The sequence below is a fragment of the Perca fluviatilis genome, chromosome 22 (genome assembly GCF_010015445.1).
Source record: "Perca fluviatilis chromosome 22, GENO_Pfluv_1.0, whole genome shotgun sequence".
In the NCBI taxonomy this organism is placed as follows: Eukaryota; Metazoa; Chordata; class Actinopteri; order Perciformes; family Percidae; genus Perca; species Perca fluviatilis.
In genome coordinates, this window is record NC_053133.1 from 19,424,228 (window position 1) to 19,448,510 (window position 24,283).

The 24,283-nt window shown below is 39.5% G+C and overlaps 1 long non-coding RNA gene across 2 annotated transcripts in view; it reads left to right on the forward strand.

The window, feature by feature from the left end:
* LOC120551926 overlaps positions 1-22,412 on the forward strand; it is a 102,592-nt gene extending 80,180 nt beyond the window's left edge. The window contains exons 4-6 of one of the 2 annotated variants that reach the window (XR_005637934.1): positions 10,735-10,852; positions 12,922-13,088; positions 21,742-22,412. This is a non-coding gene — a long non-coding RNA (uncharacterized LOC120551926). The remainder of the gene's footprint in view (positions 1-10,734; positions 10,853-12,921; positions 13,089-21,741) is intronic. The other variant, XR_005637935.1, reaches the window with a different exon arrangement.
* The last annotated feature ends 1,871 nt before the right edge of the window (positions 22,413-24,283 follow it).

The following is a 24,283-nucleotide window of genomic DNA, read 5'->3' on the forward strand; positions in this document are numbered from 1 at the left end:
AATATAATTAAGCATTTTTTCCGGGAATGTCACCACAGACACAGAGTTCATAATACTGCAAATATATAAATATTGCAATACTTTCATTAGCGGGCCATAGGCTCAATCACCATTGTGTGATTAAAAATCTTCAAGATTCCAGCTTTAAGTGAGCTTGATGCTTTAAAGCTGTACGGTAACCACTAGTCATGACATGAGGATGAGTGATTTAAATTTCTCATTGCCTCGTCTCATAAAAACATTTGAATTATGAATAAACCTTTTTATATTTTACAAAATGTTATGGATGATTAATTCATTCAGGATTTAAGCCTTTAAACCCCTCAGCCACTCATTTATCACCTACCTCTATTTTGTTTGGCTGCAAACCGTAGATAATAGGAAGTCTGAAAAAGACCCAATTCCCACTCACCTGGCACTCAAACATGGATTTCCAGTTTCCTGGTCTGCAGATATGATTACACTTAAATTGAAGGCACCCCTTCCAGACACTGGAAAGACTATTACAGACTGCTATTCAGTTCAGGTCTAACACTCAGCAGGTATCGCCGAGGATGAACTTCTTAAGCTTCTTGTCACAGGGCTAACAAAACAGCAATATGTCCTGTGATGAGCCTATGAATCGGTGGTCAAAAGATCTACAGGAGGCTTTAGTGCTCTAATATCATGACATTACCACTTGAGAATAGATGGGAAAATTAGAGATGAGAAGAAAATGTACAGTATCAGGCGGGAGCTGCTTCAATGACAAACTCAGAAATGAGCCAACACAGGAAATTCAGTAAATTAGTGACACACAATAGCAACATACCCCATAATTTGTATGGATCTGCAGAGCCTGCCAAGTGTCCAAGAGGGCAATTGAATGAATCTGTGATTTAATGAGCGAGGTATGAGTTTCGTCACAGTCTCCTAAATTAAGCCTTGCACCCTGATTTGCATGCATTAAAATGCACATTGTCATCAGAAAGACGACTAGAAAATGCATGGGAATGATTGCTGGTGATTTGCCATCGCCAGCCCTTCTCTTTAATCTGTATTAATCCTCAGCTCCTGGCCTCGGGCCATGGCGGGAATATGTACTGGAGGATGGCCGCGTGCCCTCTCTCAGCTGCCTCCTAATCTTACCCCCCAGCCACAGACTCGCTCTGACCCTTACGGCCCTGCCTGTGCGGTCCAGCCAATTTTTTTCCCCTCGGATTCTCTCCTGCCCCCTAAAGCACAAATTGAGAATCAGCCTGTTATGGTCAGTCCTTGGTGGATCTCCTGATTTCCAGAGGGATTTTTGAATAAAGCAGGTGGAAAATGCAACGTTCAGCTTCATACGACTACCTTCCGAATGCATTAAGTATGCTATATGATGAACTTTACATTACAGTAAATCGTTTTGACTGTAATCTCCCTCATTGTTGCATGAAGATGATAGAAGAGGGAGAAATAGCGCTTGGCAATCAAATATTCCCATGTCGTTGGTTTGTTGGCGTGCTTCTTTGAACCTTCTTGATTCACATGCATTCCTCTCCCAATAGGAGCTGTCACTTTGTGTGGACATTGTCCCTTCAGTGTGTGTGGCTATAGGGAGCGTCTGATGTCCACTCCGGGCCACTTGTCTATGATGTGAATGGGAAGACAATGAGACCCCCAGTGGCTCCATCTCTCCATGACCCGCCTGGGGTCTGATTTGCCTTGGCAAGGGGGACAGAGGCCCAAAACAAAGCTTAAGGAGTCTCCAGTGAAGAGGTGCAGAGGTCATCCCCAACGCCCGACTAACAGGCCCGTCCTCTAGTTTGGGCTCCTAAATGGGGAAGGGACACAGCAGCGTAAAGACAATGGGATAAAAGGGACCTCCAAAACCATTAAATTCTGAGGAAGTGATGGCCGTGAATGATGACAGAGACTGAATAGAGACTCTTGAGGTGGGAGGTACGGTCCTTTAATGACCATGGATGCTCCATTATGGCAGCCCTGGGAGGTGGTGATGAGGTGGTACATTTTCTTCCATTAAGCCTCTCTTCTCCGAACGAGGAGACACTTCCAGATTGATGCAGGAATCCTGGTCTGGCCCATATAGACCCCCGCTGTGAACCTCAGCGCAGGGGGACAACGTGGCACTGCCTGGGCCCCTTTAGAGGTAGGACGAGTCAAATTACTGTTTGCGTAACATCAAGCCTTTCATGGCTCCCCTAAAGGACACTTTGATTGATGGACTTTCCCTTTTGCATTTGAGCGTGCAAAAGGATGTGATCATACAGTTCATGGCTTCACAGTGTTCAAGACAAAGGATACGCTTCTGATTGGCATTAGCAATTCAACTTTGTCTAAAAGGGATCAGTGATGTTAATGATTTCATGCATTACTCTCTGTCAACACTAATATAAAGGATGAACTGTAGTATAAGTCAAAATAGCGGAATATGTTGCTTACAATATCTAAAACACACGTCCATTAATTTAAACCTAATCCCTGTTGAAGCCGATTTATTTAGGTGTCTACATCAAGATTATATCACCAACATATGTAGCTCTTTTATGCTTTAAGACCATAATTGTACTTCTCTCAGGGGTGTATGTTCATTACTTATATGGGCAGATTTACTATTCCTCAGATGTAATTGCTAGCCATTAAACATGTGTTTTTAATAGATGCAATGTGAAAGCCTAAAATCAGGATCTAAAGTCAAAGGCATCTCGAGTGATTACCAGTCCCTTCAGGATTTCGCTGCCTTTTTTTGAGATTGGTGCGGCCCAAAATGCCTGATTTTGCGGGAGCTTTTCTAAAACAATTGCGATAAAAGTTGCAATGTCTTTTGTATTTTTGTTGCAATGAAGTTGTGAGAGATGGTGAAAATTGCAAAATAAAAGTGACATTTGTTTTTTGGTACTTTGATCTTTTCATTGTTTTTTAATTTCCTATCCTGGCCTGGGACACACATTCATACAGTTGGATGAAGTACTTATTGGACTTTAACTTATCGTTGCACTTACAATAACGAGCGTAGCTATCCTCAATTTAAGTCATCCTGTACATCTCATCTTTGGTTTTTCCTGCATCCACCGTGTGTGTTCACTCCCGCTTGGTCAGTGGGAGTCACATACTGATGCAACGTCTGGCACTTTGGACTGCTGTGATTGGTTGAAGTCGCGGAAATCTCCGGTTATTGGTCAAATTTGCGGTAAAATTGCGATGTGTGCGAGTCGCACCGAATTCACGGTGATTGGTTGAATTTGCGTGAATTGTTGCGATCGTGACATCGCGAAATCCTGGATAGACTGGATAACCTGTTATGAGCTTTTTCATAACTATAAGATAACAGGGTCCTTTGTTTGACTAGTTGACTTGAGTACTGCTCAAGTGTATACATTTTCATTAAACAACGGCAAGTTTTTTTTCCAATCCTGCATCCGCTGTGAATTGAAAACTCATTTACTTCCTGAAAAACTTCACATCCCTCCCTCCACCTCCCTCATCCTGTACTTGGACCTGATCCTTCAGCTGTGATGTCAAAAATAAAGCTTTTCCTGTCTGGATCTTTTCCCCTCTGCCAGACACTTGACTGGTTTACTTGAACACCCTGGGAACACTGGGAATATTTGGTCGCAGTGAAGTGAAATCCGTATTGTCCTTCAGGAATTACAGCCTAGCATCTACCCTGTTTCTTCGCTGGGTGCTGTGACTTCCCGGAGTCTTGACTGTTTGCCTAGCAACAAAGTTTTTAATTAGTGAACAACAAAGTTTTTAATTAGTGAACTTTAAAGGCTTGCTGTATCCCCTCTGCTTCCAGTCTTGAAGCTAAGCTAACCGGCTGCTGCCTGTAGTTTATTTAGATTGTCATCGATCTTGTCATACTCTCAATAAGAAAGTAAATAAGCACATATCCCAAAATGTCCAACTATTTCTTTAATCCTTAAGTCCTTTTAAAACAATCAAAATCTATCTTAACTTGACAAACAGCCTCTGATTTCTTAAGTGACATTTCCATTTACAGCCAATGGGTTTTTCCCTCCTCTGACTGACAAGGTACCAGACTCCTGTTTTTACTGCACAAAGTCTGTGTATGTTATCTGTAGATTCAGATGTAACTCCAGATTCATGTTAAAATGCAGAAGCATGTCTAGACTATAATCATGTAGCCACAAATAGCTTGATTTAAGGAAGGCAGCCATATGTTTTACAGTAAGAGTCCTTAAAAGCAACACTTCACAGCTGGCTGGGACTGCTCAACAGCGCTGTCAGGAAGGTTTGATTCTTTCTTTTTTTTTCATGCAGAAAAATGCAACAGTCCAGCCAAAAATAGGCATTCCACACTGAGCAGAATTGCTTGCAGGATGATATTCTATAGCAGTTTTCCAGAGCCACTCGTGGCTCAAACCTTGGGTGGCAAACTTTGAGCAGAGATAAGGAATGCAGCCAAGAGCACAACACTATTAGAGCATACTTGGGCATATGCATAGATCAGGGTCAACAAAACAACCAAGCACATGTTCCATACATGTCCAAGCCACTTCTGCACACTCCTATAGTCCTCTGTCTGGTGGCACTTTCAAGAGAGAGCGCTCTACAGACTGGAGTGCACTTACGCCATCTTTGAGATTAAGTGCTTCACATGTTCTGCACAGAAATAAGGATGCCACCACATTTCTAGATTTACAGCCTGGGTTACCAAGACTGTAGATCACTGGCTTTATCTTCCAGAGGTGGTTGAGAATGCATCAGAGACAGAAAAAGGCGCGGTGCATCCATTGGCATGAGGATTTATCTGATCAAAGGAAATGCACTAAACCTTTCACCAAGGGAGCGCTTGCTGTCTGCAGATGGAGATCCCTGCTGCTGACTGAGTTAAACAGACTGCAGCAGGAGTAACTGGGGAATCACCTAGACTGTTAACTAGCAAGCATGCTAATATGCTAATGTTAATATGCTAATCACAATTCCCACATAGGCATAGGGATTTAGCCCGGGCAACGAGCAATTTAACAAGGGTCAGGTTTCACCTCTGGGACAGGCAGGAATGGTAAATATGGCTGAAGTTTAAGCCATGTGGATTGACATAAACTGTGATGTAAATCTGTTCAGATAAAAAAGTTTTACAATCTGAAAATATATGTTTATGTGCAAATGTCAAGTTGAGTTTATAATATATTACAGTGAATGTATTGCAGAACAACCAGTGGAGACTTAAATTATTGGGTTAAATACAGACTTAGTGATCCATTTTCAGGATAATTCAAAAAGGGAATTTGTCAATTCAGGCCTCTTTAGGAAAAATGTTTTGAAGATTGCACTGTATTTGTTGTGACACCATCACTGTGCCTGCTTCTTGTTTAAGGGTCTTTGTTTGTTAATTAAATTGGGAATTTGCTTTTGTGTCCAGCGCACTGCAGCATACATAATTTAATTTTCCATCCATAATAACCCACAACCCCCGCCCATGCCTGGTGTCATGGCCCTGGAATGGGTTAACTAGACTTGCTTTAGATTCGACTGTAATTAAAGTGGACTGATGGACAATTAGTTTGGTCTAATTTCCAGGACGGCACTGGTCTTATTCTCACCTTTGAACCGCAGGGCTTGACACCAGTCTGACCTCCCCGGCTGAATTTACAGACGGCTGTGTCAGGGTCAACAGGGTGGAGAGGTCTTTCAGGCTTTGATTTCTCAAATACTTGTTTGTAGTGATTTGACAGATGTGCATTCAGTGGTTTTGTTGTCACTTAAATGTTTAATGCAGCATCAGTGACACGGGTTATGAAACACAACTTGGAAATCTCCATTTTTTTTTGTCTGCCTACTAGGTACACATTTTAGAAGATGGGGAAAAGGAACATTAACCATTTCTTTGTATTTCACTGTGTTAGAAGCTGAATACATGCCGTTTTGAACCACATTGGCCTACCAAAGAAGTACAAAAGGAATGGAGTACTTAAAGTATTCCTAAATTGTTCCACATTGATTCTCTTTTTAATTATGCAAAGTCTGATTAGACCCTGCAGCTGTGGTGTTAACCTCCAGACTACAGAGGTTAAACCCTTGACTAGAGACTCTGGAGCCGGAAGCTTTTCTAAATGAGAGTAGTTATTTTTTACCACAGAAATAAATTTACTAGCTTTGCATGTGCCAACACTGTGGACAATAGTGCTTATTTAAATTTGCCTTTGATTTCCCACCCACTGGTGTTTAATTATCAAAAAGACTGGTGTTAAGATTCAAAATGCCTCTCATGACACATGACTTGAACAACTTGTACATGACTTGTACAAGTTAACTTAAATGCCAAGTGACACCATTTTGTTAGCAATGAAAATGCCCTCACTAATAAAGGCAGCCCTTTATCTTAATTATGGAAAATTGACCTATTTGTGTTCCTATTGTATTGGCACCTCATTAAGGTCTTCATGTCAGCTCATCACCCCCTAAATGTCTCAGGTCTGAAATTAAAGCAGAGAGTTCATTCCCTGAAACCCATTGTTAAATTTTTAACTACTTTAATTGATCATTAAATTAACCTGGAGTACAGAGCTAACCTCTGTTCCAATAGCTTCTGTAAGTCAATGCAATTTCTCATTCAACATTTCTTTAATTTGTCTTTCTGAAAAAATTAAGCGCATCTGTGAGGTTTAATTTCCATATTCTATGATCAATTAATTGCAGTTGCTATAAGAAACTGAAACATCTTCTGTCCTTCTGTAAATACAGTATATGAAACAAGCCACACAACATACGGTTTCCATACTGTTTCGAATGCTGCAATTTTAGTTATTAGATTGTTACAAATGTTAATGACATTTGAATGAGGTTTTCTCACTTCTGGAAGAGACACCAGAAGTTAAGGTTTCAATTTAGGCTCACTATGCTAAATTTACATGAAAGTTTATGCCCTACTAAATATAGCTACATGTTATAAATATATAGTCTCAAATGAAGTGCACTAACATGCTCATTAAATTTTGTTTCATATTAAATCTCCCCAAACATCTTCTTATGGCATCCTTAAAGGAAATCATCTCAATTGTCTCAAAACTGATCTTATTACCACTGATGCCAATGATATCGTTAATGTATGCATGCACATGTCATCAGATGTTCAGTGTTTACGGTCAGAGCACACACACAACACACACACAAAGCAAGTCGCCTGGAAACAAATGAGCATTGAACAGCAATTGAGGTAATCAGCTTCCCATTGTGGAAGGCACCCGTTTAAAACTCTTTTGAGGAAGACACTTTCAATTAAAAACAGCCCTGGGGAGGTTAAATCTTGTCGAATCTGTAAAAAAAAATGGATCTAAAAGTTTAACCCTTAAAATTCACGTTAAGGTCCAATGTGTGGGATTTTCTCCCATCTAGCATTGAGATCATATATCGCAATCAACTCTCTCACGCCACGCCGTTCAAAGTACGTATTACAGCTACGGTAGCCTTCACGCTTCAAAAAGTCTCTTGCTCTTTTCAATATCCTTTTTCTTTTTCTGGGCGAAGAAGAAGACTTCTGTTCCTGAAATTTGGATCTTGAATACGTGTGGTCCTCCATGTTTCCTTCTTCAAACTTGCCGGGGCCAGGAAGCTACAATACCCATTAGCAGCACCTGTGACTTTATCATGTGACAGCGAAAACGCGAAAGGCGTGGCAGTATATCCTGTATGTCCCTTACCGGCTAACGTATTTCAAGATGGCGCATGAATATGGAATGTCTATCCCAGTTCATGCAAATGCAAATGTAAAATTTCAAGCCAAAAGGAATACTTGGAATTGATGGTGGTGGTAAATATTCATGAAAAAGGACAAGTTTGTGAACTGGCAACACAGATTTTGATAATGAACAACTAAACACGTTACACACTGGACCTTTTAAGAACTCTTTTGTCAGCTGTTCTTGGACATCAAACACAAACCAGTAACCAGTAATAATATAGGTAAAAGTATATTGTATATACCTGGCCAGACTCAAAGAGCTTTACCTAGTTCTGGTTCTATATTTAGGTCTGATGTTGAAAGTTGCACAACACAGATTAGATAAGAAGTTGCAGCCTGTAAAATTGAAATTCACATGAGATACCATGAGCTGTATCATGGAGGACCAGCCTCACAGTTTTTAACTGTTTGCATCCTGAAAAAATTACAATATGTTATTCCAGGGAGAGGCTTGCATAGCAACTACACAAGAAGAAAATCCGACACGAGCTGTGAAATCCTGACATATACTGTTACACAATTTTATTCATCAGGTGTGCCTTTGAGTGCCTTTTGTCGTATATGTGATATGAAAATGTTGAGCTAGGTACACATCTGGACAACAGCAACAACAGCTCATCTGTTGGCACAATGGGTTAAGTGTACAAACATAGGAAAGACATTTCTTTGAAATAAAAGAGGATGAAAAATCCCACTTATGGCCTTGATTTATGTGTAGTCAGCAGCTCTCAAGGGCACAGTGATGCAACAGGATGGATGTGCACCTAGAGGTCAGGCAATGTACAGACACAACACAAACATAGACAGACAGGCTACTGTAAAATCTAAAGCTAAGCTAAAATCTTTCATGAGAACAGTCAAGTTAATTATATTTTTAATTTTTCAGACCAATAGAGATCACTCAAGTTGCAGTAAACTGCCTAAAGCCAAAATGCTAAAATTAAAAAAAAAAAATCTGTCAAATTTAGAATTTATGGAATCTGATTTAATATATAAAAACATTATACCATAGAAATGTATAGTTCTGTGAGACAGAATCTAAAATTCTCTCATATAGACAGACAGTTAAAACAGGGGAGGGCGTTATGCCGGGGTGCAGTTAAGAGGTATAGCCACCACAGCTAACTTTAGCTAAAGCTAAAACTAAATGTATGCTACTGATTTTTCACTGAAACTAATCTGTAATTCAAAAATATCCACTTTGAATAATCAACATCTTGGCAATTCAGTTTGTTATTCCATATAACTAAATGAGGCAGTAGTTAAATAATGATGGTAAAAAACAAACAAACTCCTAGCTAGCTAGGTTAACTAGCTCAGAGTAGCAGTTAGCTGCCGTTTTAGCTTTTGATTCTAGTAGAATTCATGTTTTGGTCCGATTATCTTTAAATCAGACATACATTGTAGGTTAATCTATTATCAAACTTACAATATAGTTTGTTATTCCACATAAATGAGGCAGTAGCTATATTCAGTCATAATTGAGGGGGGGTAAACCATCTTAACTCTTGCTAACAGCATAGTTTAGCAGTGTAGCAAATAGTAACTGCCATCTCAGGTTTTGACATGTGGAATTCATGCTTTGGTGTGATTAAGATACAATTAAATCACATATTTAATCTATTAATCGATCTAAATCTTCTTTCAGTTTTTTATTCCACATAACTGAAAAAGTAGCTAAATTCTGTAATGATAAAAACAAATTGAAAAAAACCCAAGGGGGTAAGCTTCCCTTCAGAACTCGAGCCATCTATGGCGCCATTTTGTTGCTACTTGGCCATCACCTCCTGTTAGCATTCCGCTGACCGCCATTTTTTTTTTACGTCACTTGACTGCGAATAACTTTACATCTGAAGCGTTTAAAGACTCTATTTGTCTATTGTTTATTTCTAAAGAAACACGACAATGTATAAAAGGCTCCATTACCTTGTACCTCACGTTATGGCTCCGTAGCAGACGCTTTTGTAAAAATAGGCTAATGATTGTGTCATAACCAAGTGACTTACTGTCGCACAGTAGAGGAATTACCGTATAGTACAGGAGAAGCTCGCAGGCAGTTTCGACTTACGTTAGCTGTTTAGGTTTAATTACTAATGTTAACTAGCATGTTAGTTAGCAATAATTAGCCTGTGCTTATGTTATCTCCTTACATATACCTACACTCTCCATCTCTGTAAGATTGGGAATGATTGAGATTTCTCTTGGCACAGCTACCAGAAGACTTACAACTTTCAGACACGTTGCTCACGTCACATTTACGTTGTCTCTCTCAGTTGGAGGCTGCGCATTAAAGCTGGCCATCACCGGAAAAGTGCTTCTAATAGCCTTCACTGGTCTCCGTCCAGAGCAACAGGATCTGTTGGTCCATTTTATATATGTCAATGAAAAAACCCTAGCTAAACTCTTGCTAATGGTAACTAGCTTAGCAGAGTAGCAGTTACTAAATCCCAGCTTTTAATTCTTCATTTAATTTGATTTGGTGTGATTAAGTGACCTCATATTTTAATACATTAAATTGTTTGTCAATTCGTCATTGATTTAAATATACTATATTAATATTAGACACTAACATAACGGACACTTAACCCCTATAACTATGGACTATGGACTCTAGAGATTCTAATGCAGTTATGCAAGTTCTTAATCAGTCTAAACAGACAGAAAACTTTAAGGCATTACGACCGGCCATCCTGAAAACTTCAAACACTTTCTTTCAATTATATATCTTCTATAGTAGTGCTCTCTGCCTTTGTGGATCAGTATATTCTTCCATCTGACCCACTATAGTTGTGAATGTGGCCCTTGCGTGTTCCGTTTAAACAGCAGGGCTTAGATCCTATGTGAGTTCTGAGAAGCAGTTTGTGTGTGCGGACTGACAGCTGATTGCGCTATGGTTTAATCTTGTTAGGGATTTTCAAAAGTGCTGCGTCCACTCAGATCTGGAGATAGGAGCGCCGTGCAGCCTTTGTGTGCAAAATTTCAACGCTCCCACAAACGGGGACAAAGGGCCCCCCTGGTGATGTCATTCTGCTGTCAGCAAGCAGGGCCTCGCTGCAGGAGAGGGGCCAGGACAGGACTGTGACCATCACTCCCACCCTCACCCTGACGCCCACTGAACCCATGTGCCAACCCCTGGTGTGAAGTTCAAGACACAAATCTGAGGTGAACAGACACAAATTCTAAATATTTCTAACCTTAAATAGCCTAAATCCTACAAATGATGCATATGTGTCATGTTTCTTATGATACATGTCACTCCAGCAAACTTGTTATCATGTTTAATTACCATCCATGTCATGAAAGTGCTGCCTATATTAATCAGTGTCTGAATGTGGATCTCATGCTGCAGGAAACTTGTGTGGTTTAATAATAACTACATTACATGCGGGTGACCAATTGTGTGTGGCCTGCTCAGACAACAATCCTATGTTACACTACCCCAACAGTACCCAATTTTGTTTATTTTTTTTTATTACAATACAGCTTTTGATTTCCAAACATATTATTTATATTATTCACTTATTAATTTGCTTTAAATAGATGTAATGTAGTAATTGAGTTTTATAGGTATAATTAGTACACAACTCCTGTTCTGCGATTTAACACGTGTACTACACTGCTTACCCGTTACTGACCTTTGACTGTACTTAACCTAAGTGACATGTGAAGAATTGTTGAGCCAGCTCCACATTCCACAAAAACAGCTTCATGAATCTCAGCTGTTTGTCTCAGAGAGTGTGTGTCCGTGTGAACATAGACAGATGTGTCCTAACTTAGCAAAGTACACTACACAGCGACTCCTGTTTCCAAGAAACTTTACGTCGCTGACTTCTCCCCATTTTTAGAGGGTGAATCTAGAGATGGTCTCTTGGCTTATGTTACAGTACATAACACACACACACACACACACACAGTGAAAAATATACAGGGATGAGCTTGTGCCACATACAAGCAGACATCTTACACCTGGTTTCATATGTACGGTAGCCCATACATCCAAGTGTTTATGAGTATTTATGGGCATGAATCATGTATGTTCATCAGAAGGGCCACCCTCTCCACACACACGCCTGAGCCACACATACTATTTCTGTGTCAGCCCCCGTGGTGTCCCGTTTAAGTAAGAGTCTTTCCCCACAACTGTAAATCATTTGCGTGGCTGTTACAACATCAGCAGGTGTCACCGAGCAGGAGAGATTTTTACACAGAAAGGGACAAGCAGCCACAGCCGTTGATGTGAAAATATTGAGTTGGACGGATGAAAGATAAACATCCCTTGGGGCCACAGGGCTTGAGTTGTGAATGACTCTGGTATGTTCAACAGGCAGCCTCTCCCTATACAGATCAACAATGTATGGAGAAGCTTTAACCCACTGTGCCAGACTGTTCTTTGAGTTTGTATGGCTAGATAAAACTATCTTTAATGATTGAAAATCATCATTTAGTGTTGATTTGTTCAAGTTCCTTGCTGATGCCTTATTTAATCTGTTAGAAATAAGAAGTTCTTTCACAAATAAGCTCTTAGACTAGGTACTATTAAATACTTGATCATGCATCAGCATTTTAAAGGTCCAGTCACACCACCATTTAAAAAAAGTAAAATATGAATACATATAAATCATTTTAAAATAAATCCACACGTTGAGTTCAATTTTATTGATTTTTGACCCACAAATTCCCGCCATTGACCAATAGCAAGCAGTCTTCACAGTGCTGACCTTTGAGCTATCGTAGCTTATTAGCTTTGTTGTACCTTATTTATTTAATCATGCTCTGTCCGAGGATAGATAGATAGATAGATAGATAGATAGATAGATAGATAGATAGATAGATAGATAGATAGATAGATAGATAGATAGATAGATAGATAGATAGATAGATAGATAGATAGATAGATAGATATGTCCTGCTAGCCACCAAGCAACACTTACATGCTAACTGACAGAGATCTTTCCTCCCTCTTAAATAACTGTAGAAATGATACACAATAATGAGATTATGGTATGATATCTATTAGTCAGACAAGAAAGCAACTCTATAGAAATGTTGTTTTTAATGGCTGAAGGAAAAAAAAAGCCTGAGCAGTGTGCATACTGGTACCCTAAAAGAGTAATTTAATTATATAAAAGTAATCAAACACATGGTTAACCAGAAAGGAAGTCTGGCCAGATGATGATACTTCAGAGCGGAGACATCCTTCTCATGGAAACCTCCTCTGCTTGAGCTCGCAGAAAGCCAAAAAGGTTGCCGTGGGGACGTGGGCGAACAGACAGACACTTTGACCACCTGGAATGGAGTGTTGGCGGATGACTTCACGGCAGCTCTCGGAGAGGAAGCCATGTGAAATCCATTGACGGCAGAAAAAGTCTGGCCTGGCACACTTTCCTGAAACTAAGAAGTAAGATAAGAGGGTGTCAAAGCCTCCCATTCTGATCATTACTGAAGCAGCCAAGAGGAAGCATCTTCTCAGGTTTAGCATAACAGGGAAGTGGTGGGTGTTTGCATATAGAGCCCCAGCTTAAATGTGGAGGTGTACAAGGTGCAATTTACTCTCTTATAGAGCTTTTTCCCATGAAGATTAGCATGGTTTTCAATGAAAAACTATGATCTCTTTGGGCATCTGGACTGAATGATGATAGCAGTTCAACTAAAGGCCTTTATTGACTGCAAAGGGACTGATGTATTGAGTCAAGCATAATTCAGAGGCTTCTGTTTGCAATAAGTGCCTTTTCATTTATATGAGAAACGAGGGGCTTTTGAAGTGGGAAAAAAACACCACCTCTGCAATGCATTCATTAAAAAAGTTATTATACTTTCCCCTGAAAGTTCATCATCCGGGTACTGAATCTGGGCAATTTTAAGCAGGACCCCTGCACTGCACGTTTACCCTCTACAAAGAGCTTCAATAAGGACAAAGCACACGTTTCCTATAAATACCTGCATTTGGCCAGTTAATGATGCCTGCACAAATGGCCCCCAACCAAACTAAATCGCCTCGATTGCTGGTTAATTTATTGGAGACAAGAACCATACTGAGATCAAACGAGTCACTCTCGCTGGTAGCACCTTCATTGCAATGAATTTGCTGACCCCACAACCTCCTGCATATTTCTGTAAGGGGCATGAGAGGCCGGAAAAGAGTAGCCCTGAGGGGAAAAAAAAGGGGTTAGCTCACATGCGGTTTGGGTTTGTATGATGTTTGTGTAGCCCAATAAATCAGATAGTTAGGACATTTTCTCTACACACACAGTAGCTGAGAAAATAACAGCCAGATATCCTGAACAAGAAGTAGCTGCAGGGAAAGAGACACAAAGTACACTTACAGCTTCATGGACGTAGTCTGTCCTTGGTAAACATGTTACACTCCAAGGATGCAATCCTGAAATATTTCTTCCTGAGATAAATACAACATGCATGCACATGCACACACTCCCACACATTTCTAAGCACGTCCTGCTTGGCTCATTTTACTGGCATTATCCATGAGTCAAGGTGAGGCTTGAGTTTCATTATGAGACAGCTCTAATGACCAGGGTAAGGGCTTGGAATTCCCACAACTTGAACATATAAGGAGGATTTAGTTTGGCTCTTTTGTTCCTGACATGAAACGGCACATTGTTAACCATGGCCTGAAGGCAGAGTGGCCAGAGTGCACTACAACAGGTTAGGATCACTGACTACAGCTTGTGCAGTAGGTTTTTTTCATTGTTGAACCAGCATACCAACAGATAAAACATTTGTAAAATAGAGGACTATTAACTCATAGTAGGCTGCAATTATATGAAGCTTTAGGACAGGAAAATAGATGCTGTGACTGAAGTGACCATCAGATTTACTCTCCTTGGACCACTGATGTTTTATATTTCATGCTACATTTGTGTTGACTTATTGCAAAACTTGTTTTGCCTGTATTATATTCTTCTTCTTCCTAAGTAATCCATGTTGGATAATCCAATAGAGCAGAAACTGTACTCTGCTTTTACCTTGTGTCAATTTTGAGGTCCATCACTCTACTTTTTTGCAAAAAATGCAAAACTTCTTAAACCTATCTCCTCCCACATTTTTGTTTCAATTGACACCAAATTTGTGCTACTTCATCTTCAGACTGTCCTCCACAAATTTTCCATTCAGATTTTTGATACATCAAAAATCGAGCCCACAGTGCATTAAAACGTTTTTCTGCATACAGTAGTGTAAACAAATGGAAAAAATTCACAACATCTGAAGATCATTGTAGATTTGGTGTGCAAAATTTTAGAATTTTATCTCAAAAAGTGAATTTAAATTTTTTTTTAAATGTGTCCTCATCTACGCATTGCAGTCAATGCAAAAATATAGCATCTTTAAACATCAGTTTGGCATTTATTGATCCTTGTGAAAATAAATGACAGGCATCTCTATGTTGTCTTAATCAAGTACACAAATTCTCAGAATTTTCTAATAAGAATTTTTTTTTTTTTACAGTAGCTTAAAATTCAGCATTTTCATGCAAGCCTGCTCCTTGTCTACAAGGCGTTGCAATACCACTTGTGCCATCACCCAGATAATAGCTACCTGAAATCAGAAACTGCTTACGGCCTCAATTGTTCTGAGTTCCAGCACCTGGTGTTGCAAGATGATCATACATCTAATCATGCAACTGCCCTGCATATTTTAAATGTGTGTCTGCATTAACACATCTGATTCTGATTAACGATCAGTCCAGTTGCAGTTTAGGAAAATCATGTTATTGAGTCAACCCAGGCTGACTCAAGAAAATATAGCCTCAATAGCTATAAGCGTCATTACCTGAGTAATGGCTCACTGAGATCAGCATTTGCCTTAGAACCAGAAGGTTGTGAGTTCAAAGCTCAATGGTCACAATGTCACATCTTCTCAAAATCAGCCATTGTGCATTTGACACCATCCCTGCAAATTTAAGTTGCTTCTTCCTGATCATCACTGCAGGGTAGCTATAATTTATGTTTTGTATTTTACTGACTTTTTAATGATGAAGTTGATTCAACATCATTCAGTGTTCTTTATAATATTTTTTTACATTTATTTTCCATATTTGCTTTATTTTCTTTATCAGACAGACAACCAGGGGCCTGTTGCACAAAACCAAGATAAGGGATTAAGCCGGGATATTTAGGTTATCCTGGATGAATTTAGCTTTGACTTGGTTGCACAAAAGCAGGTTGAATTAAACCCAGCCAAGTAACCATGGCAATTTATTCTTTGCAGCTAGCCTGGTCCAGAGCAGGCTAACAGCCAGGCTAAGATTAATCCTGGAGTCTGATGTGATAAATCAGCTGCCGCTCTGATCCGAAATAAATGTGTTTAACAGTTATTCCGTTGTCTTCTGAATGTGTTCTTCTTCATTTTATTAACATGCATTACTTGTCACTATTGCTGTCACGAGTTTGATTTAAATCCTACTACTGCAGTTGTTGAGATGGTAATGGTAAAAAGTGGGACGATACGGAGGAAATGGGCTTTTCCTCCGCTGCTGTCCTCGTGAAATGTGTCCCCGCCCGTGCAACGCGGGGAGGCAGGGGGATCCTCCCACACCGTGCAGCAGACTCTAAAAGCGGATTTTTAGCATCAATAACGACGACAACGGCACCTGATCAAACGTCCTTTTTTTACCAAATGGGAGTGAGAATGTGTTGGAATGCCACAAAGCTTCTTAATCATTTTATTTTGGGGCTGTCACTTGTCATCTTGGGAGTGAGAAAAAAAACATGAATAATAACAGGCTACAATGTTTTACAGATATGCTTACAGCGTGTATTGAAGTCACTTCTTTTTCTAGTTTTTGTCCAGTCATGCTTGTTCTGTATGAACATTAATTGTAGAAAGATATTTAGAGTTAGATATAGCTTATGGAGATTTGTGCATATGCTTGTAAAACATATTCTCGCATTATGAATACGCTTTGAAATTAAGCCTAGTCCTTATAAATTTCCCAGGAACAAGAATTCCCTCTGCTCACTTTTAAGGCGAAGTAGACTAAATAATAATACATTTTATTTATATAGTGCTTTACAGGCTACTCAAAGAAACTTTACATTAACCAGCACATTTAGCACATAAAACAGATACAGCAAAAAAAACACCACATAAAACAAGCATATTAAAGCAATTAAAACATGGAGTGACTAAATAGATTTTTTTTAAATCCATACGTATTCATTCGGTCCGCTATTGTCTGTCGGGCTTTTTTTTTCGTTTGATAACAGCTGTATTTCCCTTTTTGCATATTATATGTTTCACCTCCTCGTAAATTTCCATTAGAAGCTGCTGCTCAGCGGGTGAAACATATGCTGCACACGTCTTTTCCATTTCTGCATCAGTAAATCTGTGATCAATACCGTGGTCTATTTAAGAAAGCCGTGAACGTGCACTTATCCCAGCTATCTACACCTGGTTTGACATAGCTTCACATACTTATCCTGGCTTGGCAAACATGCAACCGATTAAGCCGCGATGAGTGGATCACAGTAAGTCAAGCTGCGCTTTTTCAGTTATCCTGGATTTCTTTATTCTACTTTTGTGCAACAGGCCCCAGTACTGCTCTGATGAGTTCAGTCTAGAAGTAGTAGACTGACAATCATGCAGATCAAAACAACCTGAGTGATGTTTATGTTATTAGGAGCTATTTGAACAGTGTGCAGATCTTTTGTTTGACCCCTGCCTGATTTATAAAATACAAAAAATATGCTGTGTGGCCTCCGGTCTTTTCTCAGTGTCAATAAAGAAACTATCATGTGAACTGCCCACTCAATAGTTAAAAAAAAAAACACTAAAAGCTTCCTTCTGTATAGCAACGGCCACATTTTTGTCTGCAGTCATTTGATGTGGGTGTATGTGTCAGGGTCACAGTCAGGAGGTCTGCACCCTGCTAGCAACGGACCCCATTGTTCATGGAGGACCCCTCTCTGTGTTATTGAGACATGCTAGTCATCTCCATTATGAAGTGTAATTAGGTTGTTGTGCTTATTAACTCCTATTATCAGAGGAGCCCTGAGATGTCTACATGTGGCTGGTGGTACAAGCTGGATTCACAGATGGCTGTAAATTCATGTTGGCATTTTGTTCCCAGACTGGCAGGAAGAAACCGACAGATGCACATAATTTTTAATACCTTTTGCTCCTCCTTAAAGGACTATACCTGTGGTTCTGCGTGTTTTAACCCATTAACTACAAAATACATTTAGCCCTAATGGTTATATTATCACCTAAACCAAAGTATAGTGTAAGTTTACAAATTGATTGGTTTCCATTTAAGTATAATTTGACAATACATTTTCTTGAACCTTGGTATAGGTAGGGAACAAACCAACAAAAGGGATCCAAAGGGCAAAAAGCAAACACAAGGAGTCCAAAACTGAAGCAGGCAGGTAAAAGGCAAAGTCCCAAATCCAAAAAAAATCTCCAGAGACAAGGACAACACAAAAAAAAAAAAACACAAGGAAGATTCCAAACCCAAACCAACAGGATACAGACTACAGAAAGACAAACAATCTAACAAGAGATAAAGGGAACACAGAGGCTAAATACATGAGGTAATGAGTAAATCAGGAACAGGTGAGACAACAGGTGAAACACATCAGGGCGGGGCGTGACAATCGACAAAGAAGGCAAAACAGGAAGTAAATTGGACAGAAAACCAGACTATCAAAATAAAACAGGAAACAGGAAAAACGGACAGAAAACATGAAATCAACTAAACACAGAAACGTGACACAACACAAGGGAGAACAGAGAACACAGGAATTAACCAAAACCTATACAATACAGAATAACCAACAAAAACATACATACAACATACAGAAAACTACAAAGAAGCAACAGAAATAGCACAAAACACAAGGCAAAATGCTGAAACCATAACAGTAAAGTGTGATGATAAAAAATCTACCAAAACATTTTGAAGCAAGTTTTAGTCAAGACTGTTTATATGACCTTCCTGGAAGGTAGGAAATACAGTACATCTGAAAACGTATGGTAAACTTTGCAAAATGTTCATGTTAATGTTGAGTACAGGCAATCTGTAGTTAATGGGCTAAAACAGAAAACCATCAGTTTGATCAAAGTTTGTTAAAATGGTTCACACATTAAACAGCAAGTTAAATTTAGACACCTGGCTTCCTGTAACTTACAGGATCCAATTCAAAATTCTCACCATAACCTATAGGGCTCTACATGGTCAGGTTCCTGTTTATCTTGCCAACATAATTCACCTACACACCCCCTCCCGGTCTCTCAAGTCTATCAACCAAAATCTGCTATCCATGCCATGCATTCGTCTGAAGACACATGGGGATAGAGCCTTTGCCGCTATGGCACCCAGTCTCTGGAATGCTCTGCCATCCAGCATTAGGTTTGCTGAGAATGTGGACTGTTTTAAGGGACAAGTGAAGACTCACTTGTTCAGGCTAGCTTTTTGGTAACCTCTGTCTTTTATTTATTGATAATTGTATCTGTTGTATTTTTACTTTATTTTATTATTAGACTATTTTTCTATTATGTTTTTATTGTCTATGCACATTGTAAAGCACTTTGTGACCCTGTCTGTGTAAAACGCTGTATAAATAAATTTTACTTTTTACTTTTTACCTGGAAATCAAGTAAAGCAGATCATTTTAACTCTTTTTTTAAGTGAAGTTGAAGTGAATAACAGTGGTTTATGCTGCAGCAATGATGTGGAGAGATGCTGTTGAGCTTGTATTCTGCTACATTAGACTAATAATAGGAACCCTTCATTTCCTGCTGGGATAATTGGCCTTAGTACTGAACGTCCCCTGGTGTCACTGGTCTGAACCCTGGTGGTCCAAACATCCTAACATCTGGCCGACTTCCACTGAGTTCAGGTTGTAGTTTCTTTATGGTCCTCCATCTAATTAAAGCGAAACATTAAGAATAACAGGGGAAGTGGAGGTTATAGATCAAGCTGTGTGTGTCTGCTTCTGGTTCTTTCTTTTAAAAACTAGGCCGACTGATGCTACAAAATGTCAAACTTTCAAAGGTGATTGCTGTGTCCCCGGTCCTATCTTGACAAAACAGTTATCTCGGTGATCAGAACAACACACTGTCCCAAACAATCTATAACACAAAAGCACTGGTGGTTCTAGTGGGGGTGGTCAAGGGTGACCCGGCCCCCTGTAATATTAGGCCTCGACCCTCCTCTGGCCCCCCTATGTGGCAAATATTTTCATACATTTTTAACCCCACCTTTATCCCCAAAAAGGTGGTATTATTAATTATGTGCAGTAATAAATACAATCTAGGTTAACACTGAATGAGTATTCTTGTGTTTATTGTTTATGTGTATCGTTAGTCTTTTGTAGAACCAAACCTATGGGTATGGTGGTATGTAACACTTAATATATTTGGTACCCCTAAAATCAGATTACAATAATAGCAGTGGGAGATCTACATTTCGAAATTCTTTGATACATTTAAAACAATGGGTGCTTGATTTCAGATAGGTTGAGATAGGCTTCTCATTTGTAGCCGCCGACCGACTAACAAAACACATTCTCACTCCCAACTTGTCAAATAGTGACCCTGGGTCAGGACCCCTTGGCATCACTTTTTAACTCTCTGGGTACCTCTTTGTCATCATTTTTCAACGTGCTTGGTCAGGACCCCTTGGCGTCACTTTTTGATACTCTGGGTATCCCTTTGGTTTCATTTTTAAACCTGTAGGGTAACACCACTTAGTTAGGTTAGTAAACGATTGTGGGTGGAGTTAAACAATGTATGTTTAAGTGACACATGGGATATGAATGAGAACCCTGTAAGATGAAAATGTAAAATGTAAGAAAATGTTAGATCATTCTAACATAAACGTTTGGCTGCTTAACTTACATACTTGGACAAATATAACATAAGTTAGTGTTGCTTTTTAACCATACAACAAAAAATTCTTTTAGGATGAAGACAAAGTGTGTTTGGCATACATACGCTAACGCAAAATGCTATTTCAGGTGGCGAGATTGGCTGGATTGTTACCTTAAAGAGCAGGAGCTGCCATAATGTTGCCCTAACGCTGCCCAAGTATCACTCTTGCAGTACTACAGACCCATGGTTCATTTCATGTGGAGAAATCCAAAGCTTGACGGTTGCTTAGCGTCGATTGGACAATTGCTCTCCGGGATAGGAGTTCAGCAAATTGTTAATTACATTGACCTTTTAAAAAAATAAATAATTATGGAGGGTTTTTGATATTTACAGTCAATTTTCTTTGGTATAACGTTAGAAGAAGTAGGATGTAGAAGCTGGCCGACATGTAATACTACAACAGGCTCAAAAGCCAAACTAAATCTTGGATTATTACACTTATTTACACACAACGTGCACGACTGGAAAGCCTTTTAAGTGGCAGGAATACATAATGACATAAAGGCATAGCATTCCCTCTGGCAGTGTGGTATTGTAATTGTTTTCAGGTTTAAATGGTCATGTCAGTATTGAACTGAAAATATTTGGTTAATTAATGTCTGTGGAGAACTTGATCATTTCCACACTTTTGCACTTGATTTGCTCACCATGTATTCAGAAGAAGCAAACATTAATGCCTTAACGTTGGCTGATTTGCTTAATTAGCATTTTAAATTAACCAAGTAATAGCTGTAGCTAATGGAATCCATAGCCTGACTCCTCTGATTAACAGACTTAAAACATTTATTTTCTTTGTAGGGGGGCTTATGTACTGTTTCAAGAAAATCTACATATATACTTGTTTTACTATTATCTGCGACAGTGCTTGTTCATTCAGAGGGGGTCAGATGTTAGTGCATTCATATGTGTGTGCTTAGTATTCACTTGTCTTGTGTGTCTGTGTGTGTGATTAAGTGCATTTATATCCACCTATTGTTATGTGCATTTTCAATTTGTGCATAAAAAGGGGGAACTTACTTAAAGCTATAGTGCGTAGTTTCTGTTGCCCTCCATAAGGAATTTTAATAAATGACAACACTGTTGGCGACCTCCATAATGCCATAACAAATGTTGTTCAGTCGCTATATTTGTCTGAAAATGTACTTTTCCTTTGATCACAGCACTGTATTACCAAAGGACACGTCAGAAGTTGGAAAGTTTAACATTGGTCTCCCTCCAGTCTTCACTGTGGATGACATCAGACATCATCGTCATGTGCCAAATTCACACCTGGAGGACACGGTATGCTTCACTTTCGTGTCGCTCTTATTGACTCAGTGACCTCCATAGAATCCAGGGCCTGACCTTAGTGGAACCTGAGGAATGAGGAGCTGGTTGACAGGTGAGGAGATGAACAGGAGTGGACGCATGAATTCTAAATACGAGGCGGCAGTTGAACGAGTCCGTCCTCTCTGGCATCGAGGCCAACCCCTCAAACAGGAATGTGCAACCATATCACACCCTGCAAGGAAAGAGCAACCTGAGATGTTCTCCATATAGACCACTGTAATCAAGGATGTATTTATCTTTGCTGCAAAGGATGACATCAGGAGTGATGTTTTTATTTAAACAGGAACAAATCTATATACAGTAGCAAAATGCAGATAAAATGGGGAGAGAAAATAAGTGTAGATAACAACATGACAAAAAAAACTATACAACTGCCGCAGCTTATTTGAACTGTCGCAGGCATCAAGTCAGTACTGATTATTACAGTGAGTTGTTGTGTAACACAACAATAAGAGTTAAAGGTCCCATGGCATGAAAAGTTCACTTTATGAGGTTTTTTAACATTAATATGAGTTCCCCCAGCCTGCATATGGTCCCCCAGTGGCTAGAAATGGTGATAGGTATAAACCGAGCCCTGGGTATCCTGCTCTGCCTTTGAGAAAATGAAAGCTCAGATGAGCCGTTTTGGAATCTGCTTGTTATGAGGTCATAACAAGCAAGGTTACCTCCCCTTTCTCTGCTTTGCCCGCCCAGAGAATTTGGCCAACCCATGAGAGAGAGACATCATGGCTTTCAAATGAGAAAAGTGGCAGTTGGTCAAGGCCACACCCCCACCCTCCACCTTGGCACTCCCACTCTCCTCCTCAATAGCTTAAGACACAGAAATGGCACATACTAAGGAAAGCTCATTGTAGGACTGGCTCTAGTGGCTGTAGTTCTGCACCAAAGCTGAATTTCGGGAAAGAGACTTCAGATACAGTATTAGGGGACCACTTAGGTCTATATAAAAGCATCCAAAGAACACCATGTCATGGGACCTTTAACTTATATTTATAGAGCAGATTCAAAGAAGCAGACAACATCAGCTATCGGTGAACACCAGACCAAAACCAGTCGCAGATTTGAGTGGGAACAGGTCAAACTTCATCGACCAAGAGTTAGTGGACGGCCCTAAAAAGATAGGAGGCCATTCAAGTCTGTGATCTTTCTCTACACACAACCACAGTTGTTATATAGTCCAGGATTCCTAGAAATTGAATCAATTCCACATTTCACGATTTACATCCCATGCCAACATTTAGTGCCAATGCAGGAAGTTTTGTACCCTATATGTAGTACGGGTATGATGGTAGGTTGGTGGATTCATGCAGGAGACCAGACTTCACGACCTGTCACAGACCTACAATTAAAAGTTGTATTTACCATAACCATGATCTTTCCCGAGCTTTAACCAAGATACCTAACCCTAACCATAATTTGTTCTTTTGTCATAGCCACAATGTTTTCATAACCGTACAATAGTAACGATATTGCAGTGTAAGAGTAAGTTAAAAACAAAAGATGGATTTGGACATGAAGAAAGACATTTTAATGATTATTGTTGGTCAAGTTTCAATTTGCTGAAGAAGTCTGGGAGATTCCATCAAAAGCTCCAGCAAAAAACTTATTTAGCCTGGAGTTTCAAATATTTTATCACGGATATGTTTCCAAGGACAAGAATGAACTTCCATGCTCAACACTGATTTTGTCTCCACTTTTTTTACTATTGCTTTTCAAATATTAAAACTATTGTGCATAAAAATTGCTATATAAATAAAATGACCTTGTCTTATATGTCCAAAATGTTAAAACTGATGGCACCTCTAATTTTAGCTCAACCATGATATGTTTGTAAGCTTATCCAACAGCTTTTAGAAGAGGTTTCCCAACCTATTAAAACATATTCCTCAAGCAAATTCTAGAAACCTGAGAACCCCCCTCCCCCACAAAGTAGCGTCATGATAATTTCAAAAGACCAGAACAATATTTACTTTCGCTTTTCTAAACTTTATGGCACTCGTCATGTTATCTCTGTGTCCCATTTGGTTCTTCTGCAGGATAAAACAAACACTAGAATTTGTGAATACCCAATATGATGTTCAAACTGAATGAGCCTCTCGACGCGATGGGATTTAAGGTAGCTGCTCAGTGTTCCATTTCTGTGTGCTGCCTTGGGAAAGGTCCCTGTTGGCTGGCAGAAGGAGATTGATTGCGACATACATGCAAACCGCCAGGGTACTCTGCACTGTCTGATGGAAATACTGTTATTGTGATAGAAGTCAAGGTTAAAAGGCTTGTGCCATAGTGGGAGTGGCTCTGGACAATAAGCCTCTGCAGTGTCTCTAAGACAACAAAGAGACAGACACTGTCTCTTAATATTGTTGATCTGTCATT